Source organism: Pararge aegeria, chromosome 21 (genome assembly GCF_905163445.1).
Source record: "Pararge aegeria chromosome 21, ilParAegt1.1, whole genome shotgun sequence".
In the NCBI taxonomy this organism is placed as follows: domain Eukaryota; kingdom Metazoa; phylum Arthropoda; class Insecta; order Lepidoptera; family Nymphalidae; genus Pararge; species Pararge aegeria.
Window position 1 is genome coordinate 14,852,465 of NC_053200.1, and position 6,740 is coordinate 14,859,204.

The 6,740-nt window shown below is 38.1% G+C and overlaps 1 pseudogene; it reads right to left on the reverse strand.

Moving 5' to 3' along the window:
* Positions 1-4,904: 4,904 nt before the first annotated feature.
* Positions 4,905-5,019, reverse strand: LOC120633534 (annotated as a pseudogene).
* Between the last annotated feature and the right edge of the window lie 1,721 nt (positions 5,020-6,740).

Here is a 6,740-nt window from a genome sequence, read left to right on the forward strand (position 1 = left end):
ACTACGTACGATCTATCGTTTGTTTTTATTGTAATAATAAACTGTCTGGATTTTTATAATGTTTGTCATTTGTGTCAGTTGGCAGTAATAAAAAAATATACCTAATAAAATAAATATACTACGACAATAGCCCCAAAGTAAGCGTAGCTTGTGTTATGGGTACTAAGATGGTTGATGAATATTTTTATGAATAAAATACATAACAAATTCTTATAATATACAGATAAACACCCAGACACTGAAAAACATTACCACAAGTTATCCATGTAGCGCGCAAAACAGTCCAGTCGGGCGTTCTAAAATGTCTAGTGTTGTCGTCTATGGATATTGTGCGTTATCTGTGGTCACGTGGGTGGCAGCGTTGGACTAGCGGCGCGCTCGGCGCGGGCTTAAACGGAAAACGGGTGGTACGACGGTCTTTTAATACTAGGAAACCTATAGGTTATAGACAATATTTTAAATAATGTTATTTTACTTTTTTTATTTGGTACTACAGGGGGTTATTTATAAATTGTTCCAGGTTCCCAATCTAATGTTGGAGGAATGATGTATATATATAATGCTTGTCATTTGTGTCAGTTGGCAGTAAAAAACTAGCTATGTCGCGATTCGGTAGTTTCATTCTCACTAACCGACATACCACAGATACTGCACCTGATAAGTCGAAAACTATCTATATTCAAAGCAACATGTAAGGAACACGTTCTAGAAAATGATCGCTCTGTGTCCATCAACCTGGGTTTTAGGTGTCCCCCAAATGCCTCGGTAACCATGGCCTTCAGACCGGAACGCAGCTCTTCGGCGGCAGAATAAAAGTACCTGTAATACTTTACCAGGCGAGCTCTGTCAAAAAAAAACTTTACTACTAATAGAATTAACTAAGTATAGGCTCTAGTTCTTGTAAGTTACCCGGAATCAAATAGAGATATATAACCGTGAACGGAACATATCGGTATAATTACCGCAATCCGAGTGTACCTAATAGCCGTATTACCAGCTATTACGGTAAATGCACGTAGATGCCGTAATTTATGTAATACACGCGCTGTATGCAACGAGGTGTAAACACTAACAGTGCTTAGTTTCGGGATTTGATGAATAAGGGTTAGAGCAAACTGATGGACAAACTGCGAGAGCATGATGGAGTAGTTTCAAGTAGAAGTAGTTCTTAACGAAGTCATTCGAATTGTAATTTAAATAGACATGTAAAAGGTACTCATAGACATTGTTGATACTTAAGTTTTTATTTCTAACCCCTGACACAAAAAGTGTTATTATAGATTTGCCGTATGTGTGTATGTGTGTGTGTGTGTGTGTGTGTGTGCATGTGTGAGTGCGTGTTTGTGTTGACTGTGACATCGTAGCGTCCGAACGGATTATTTGTAAACGTACCTACTGTTTTAATTTATAAACATTCGTTTAGTAATTACAAGCTTGATTTGGGAGTACATTATATTTTATGAATAGTCAATAGAAAACTACAGCTGGTGTGAAGGCCTCACTTAACGGGAGGACCTGCCTAAAATCACCACTCTTGGCCTTGTAGGACATTCGTGGGAATAGGAAGGGTGGTTACAACCGTATTCTCATCTGTCGTCACCTCACGGCGTATGTGCTTACTGTGAAATACATTATTACTTATAGTAGGTACCTATATGAAACAGAGGTGATAGCCTAGAAGTAATCCAACCGAACCATAGGGGACCGAATTCGATCCCTGGCATGCACCACAATTAAATATTAAACAAATAAATATCACACGCTTTAACGGTGAAGAAAAACATCGTGAGGAAACCTGCATGCCTGAGAGTTCACCACAATGTTCTCAACGGCGTGTAAAACCTACGGCCGTAACCCTTCTCATTCTGAGAGGAAACCCGAGCCCTATTGATGATAATACAAAATGATACAATAAGAATATCAAATGTAAATCAAGCTTCAATCGATGTCTGAGTTCTGCAAATTCGTAGTTATATTCCCAACTTCTACAAAGCTCGCGTATAAACTCAAAGGATATTGACTGAAACTAAAAAAAGGTGTAAAAAAATACTTTTTTTTCCGCGCGCCGCATCGAGAATAAAACTCACAATTCGCCAATCGCTTTGATAGACATTCGAAACTCCAATTTATAAAGTTACAAGCTTTTTTCGAGGAATACCATTCGAGTGGGACAGCTCCTTTTTTTTTCCTCACAGAATATATTTTTTTAAACTACAGTTTTCCGTTTGTATAAAAAATACTTTTTCGAGTTTTGTCTTTACCATGCTAACTGTGTGAGATTTTTTTTGTGTCGTTGTTTTTAAAAAAATATAATTAATGAACGTGAAATAAATAAACGTGCCAGCCAAGTGATCACAGTATTTCATTTATATGTGACCCCTTTACCACTGCGGATTGCAGAAGAATCTGTATGGTGTAATTTATAATTTCTTCAATCTTTATATACTCTACACCAAACAGACCCTACATTGTAGGGTACATTACGTACGTATCGCTCCGAAACCGGAGCATCCTCAGGAGATGTTGACTTTACAATGAATAATTGTTAAGTTGACTTAACAATTACTAAGCAATATTAATTATTATTATAGCAAATTAAGCTTAATTTTCATAATATGGAAGAGATCTCTACGTAGCAATAGGGCCGCCAATACTATTTTATTATTACTACTCTTCATTTGAAACCACCATATCATTAATATGTACAAAAAATAAACATTAATATGAAGAAAGAAGCAAAATATTAAAGGCGGCAAATATATTAATAATAAATTTTTTTATACTTTTGTTTAGTGTGAATAAAATTGTAGTTATTCATTCAAAGTATGACAATCACTTATGACTTGTACACACCGGAAACGGCAATACTGAAATCAGTTTGAGTTCTTAAATGGAAGTAACATTCAATTGATATCAAATACCTCCACAAACAAAAGATGCTCGCATAAAATTTACAACCGTATTTCAAAGTTATACGTTCCTTATTTCGATACTGCGCTAAGTTATATCGCTTCCGACTTCTCTTAAATCTTTGTTCTGATCTAAATACCTGAAATATAACTTCCGAATATTTCAGTTTCGACTTTTATAGTAGCAATGAATTGGCGTCTTTTCTAAGTTATTTTTACCTTACGACTACGACATAACAGTCGATATGAGCACGATAGACGAAGTCGTGCCGTCTCTCTCAGGCGTTTCACATCTTATCAACAAGTCAAAAACTGTCAGCGGTTTGAATATACAGCTTCTGTTATTGCGGGTCATTCTGGTCTTTGACAATTCTATGAGGAGTTTTGGGATGTAGACTTCTTCATGCAGAAGAAGGGATCTAGCAACAGTCGGATAGTCTTTCAACGCTTCGTCTCTGCCACAATTGAGCCAACTACGTTCCAATCTAGTACGTATCAAGTTGTGTAATAGGACTTAATTGGCTGCTTAGGAGAGATCAATATGTAGCGATAAGGATACCGTATTTGTACACGGCATTGCTTTTTATTTTGTTTGGCGGAAAAGTTATCCATTCATTAGTTCCATTATTTTTTTTACTTTCGAACCGCGAGGCACCGAAACGATCTGCATTCCCACGTGGTTGATATACCATGAAGCGTAGAAAGCGCTTTGTATCTTCGTTTCTGATTCGCACAGCGAGGATCCGGAATGCCCTTCCAACTTCCATTCAAAATTCAAAAAAATCTAAATTCAAAATTCATTTATTTTAAGTAGGCCTAATATAAGCACTTTTGAAACGTCAAGTCTGTTTGTAGTGTCTCTACCACCGGTTCGGAAGGCAGATTCTACCGAGAAGAAGCTGGCAAGAAACTCAGCAGTTGCTCTTTTCCAACATCAACAACAAATTCCTTGAGAGTACCTACCTTTGAATCCTAATCATCCTAGGTAAAGCGCTTTATCAAAGGCTGCATAATCGCTTACCATCAGGTGTGACCGCCTTTTATATTTAGCTTATTTCTTCAAATTTTTTTTTTTTTTTTTTATATTTTAATGATTTGGTGGTGTAAAAATGAAGAGTGGTTGTAATAAAATAATTATAACTCGTCAGATAGAGATGGTAATGGTTCAAAGAAAGGTAACGATTTTTTTTTTAATTAATCCAAAAACTTACTAAAAATTCCTGGTCAAGGTTACCCTTTTTAACAGGCTTTCCAGTAGACATATATACGTATATATACAATTAATATACGTACACAGGCATATAGAATACATACATACACATATAGAACCTAGGCACATGAACACCCATGAAGCTTAAGTCTAGTCTAGTTTTTAGATAGTGTTACAGTAATTTAATAAAATGGATATATAATTAAACTTTTGATTCATATTGGCCAGACATTTTATTAACTTGATTAGGATTTTTACAAATACGCTTATAATTATTATTTAATAACAATTAAAATTATATTTGAATAACAACCAATGTTCATGATTCATGAGGATTCAGTCTTATATCCATTTGAGATTCACCTTTGCGTGAATCTGGACTTGTTTTAAAAGTTAGGTCTATCTGTTCCTTTGCGAGTGCAGTTGCGAAATATTTTTTTTTTTTTTGTGAAGTGACGGACAAAGAAGATGGTAAATGGAAATCCATCGCCTTTAAATAAACAAAGTAGCACTTCGTAGGGCATGCCAGAAACACGTCCTGTAATGTGCCACCCTGTGGCCATCAACCTTAACCTTGTAATTACACCGTCAACCAAGCCCTTCAGATTCAGAACCAAGCCCTTCAGATTATTGCAACAATGCTTTTTTTTTGTCGTGGTGGAAAAGCTTTATTGCTTTTTAGAGTTATGTGGGACTCCGGCCTCTAAAGGGGTATTCCCAAATGGGGCATGTCCCTCGTGTTGGCTTTGTTAGACGCCCGGGAAACCCGTTGTACACCTCCCGGAGGAAAAACGAGGTTTTCCCAGGCGGTCACCCATCCAAGTACTGACCGCGCCCGATGTTGCTTAACTTCGGTGATCGGACGAGAACCTGTGTATTCAACATGGTATGGACGTTGGCATTGCAACAATGCTGCTTAGCGACGGAAATACGACTAACTCTGTCACAATAGCACCTGAAAATAATTTAACCAACATTCTTGTCTGTCCAACTAATTCTGAGAAGAATGCAAACAGTATTTTATACGTCGCTCTGTTTTTTAATCGGAATATAAGCCAACCCTCCACTAAGAGGGCAATTAAGCGCGACGCAATATTTTCCTTTATGTCGCTAAAAAATCACAATCCCCCGTGAAATGTTTTATTATATAGAAAGAAAAATGTATGAAAATTAAATCGCAACACGCTCTAGTCGCCGGATATAAAAGGTAGTGCCGCTAAGTCCCAGACAAATATCGCCCTAAAAGTCATATTTTCCGATCCGTATATTTGTTCTTCGATCGGATAACGCATAAAGGGGCTTTGTATGGGACGTAAATACGCGCTCGTCGGTGATAAATTCGACGGTTTATCCAACTGTGTATTTAGGAGGAATCGAATCGTACACAGCTGATTGCTAACGGCGACATTTTAAATTGTGTTTACATTGTTTTTATACGCGATGGAATGGACACTTCAACAAATTATGCATCTGGCGTTAGAGGATTTGCGTGTGTATTTTTATAATTATTTTCTGGAAAAAAATGAAATAATTTGAGCGGATTTTTATTTGCTTCCGGCAACTCGAGTCTTTATCATCTTACCAACTCATTACCGGCCCACTACCGGCCACGGGTCTCCTCCTACAATGAGAAGGGGTTAAAGCCGTAATCCTGCACACACCTCTAACTTTTTTAAGTTATGTGCGTTTATGTAATTAAAATATCAGTTGCTTCAACGGTAAAGGAAAGCATCGTGAGGAAACCTGCATGCCTGAGAGTGGAGTCCACCAATCCGCACTGGGTCGGCGTGGTGGACTCCACTCTCTAGAGGTGCGTGCAGGGTGTTCTTGCCGTTCATCACACTCGACGCTAGATGACATACGGACAATAGTGACAAGACAATGATCATGATAAGTGACATTTGACATATGACATCTGACAGATGATTTTTGACAGTTGGCAGTGTTCGTTATAGTTCAGTTGCTGGAAATGAGTCAGTGTTTTTCGAGCCGGTTGCAATTTTGAAAATTTAGAACAATTCCGAGTGCAAAGATGTGGTGCTGGAGGAGAATGCTGCGAATCCCGTGGACGGCACACAGGACCAACGCATCGATTTTGAGACAGCTTAAAATTACAAGACGGCTATCAACCACCTGTCTTAAGAGGATTCGAGTACTTCAGTCACATTGCCAGAAGAGATGAAGACAATCTTGAAAAGATAGTGGAAGGAAAGAGACCTAGAGGACGTAGCCCGATTCGTTGGTCGGATCAAATCCGCACTGCTCTCGAAACCAAAGTGCATACTGCTTTAAACGTTGCTCAAAGCCGAGTCAAATGGCACAAAATCGTCCAGAAGGTTGTAAGTGGAAAGGGGTCACGACCCTCAGCAATGAGGAACACGACGTAGAGAGAGAGTGCAAAGACATAACTATAGTGCAGTTTCACTGGGATTCGAACTCTGCCACCGAAAGTGAAGTCGAGCTCCTACCCACTCGGCTACAATACATAAAAAGCTATATTAGAGTGAAAAATAATTACATAATAAATCTACTTAGCCATCTTCATCATCCAGCTGCACTAATAGCCCTCGAAAGGAAGGATACCACTTCTGCCCTAGTAGAAGAATGTAATGTAGTATACA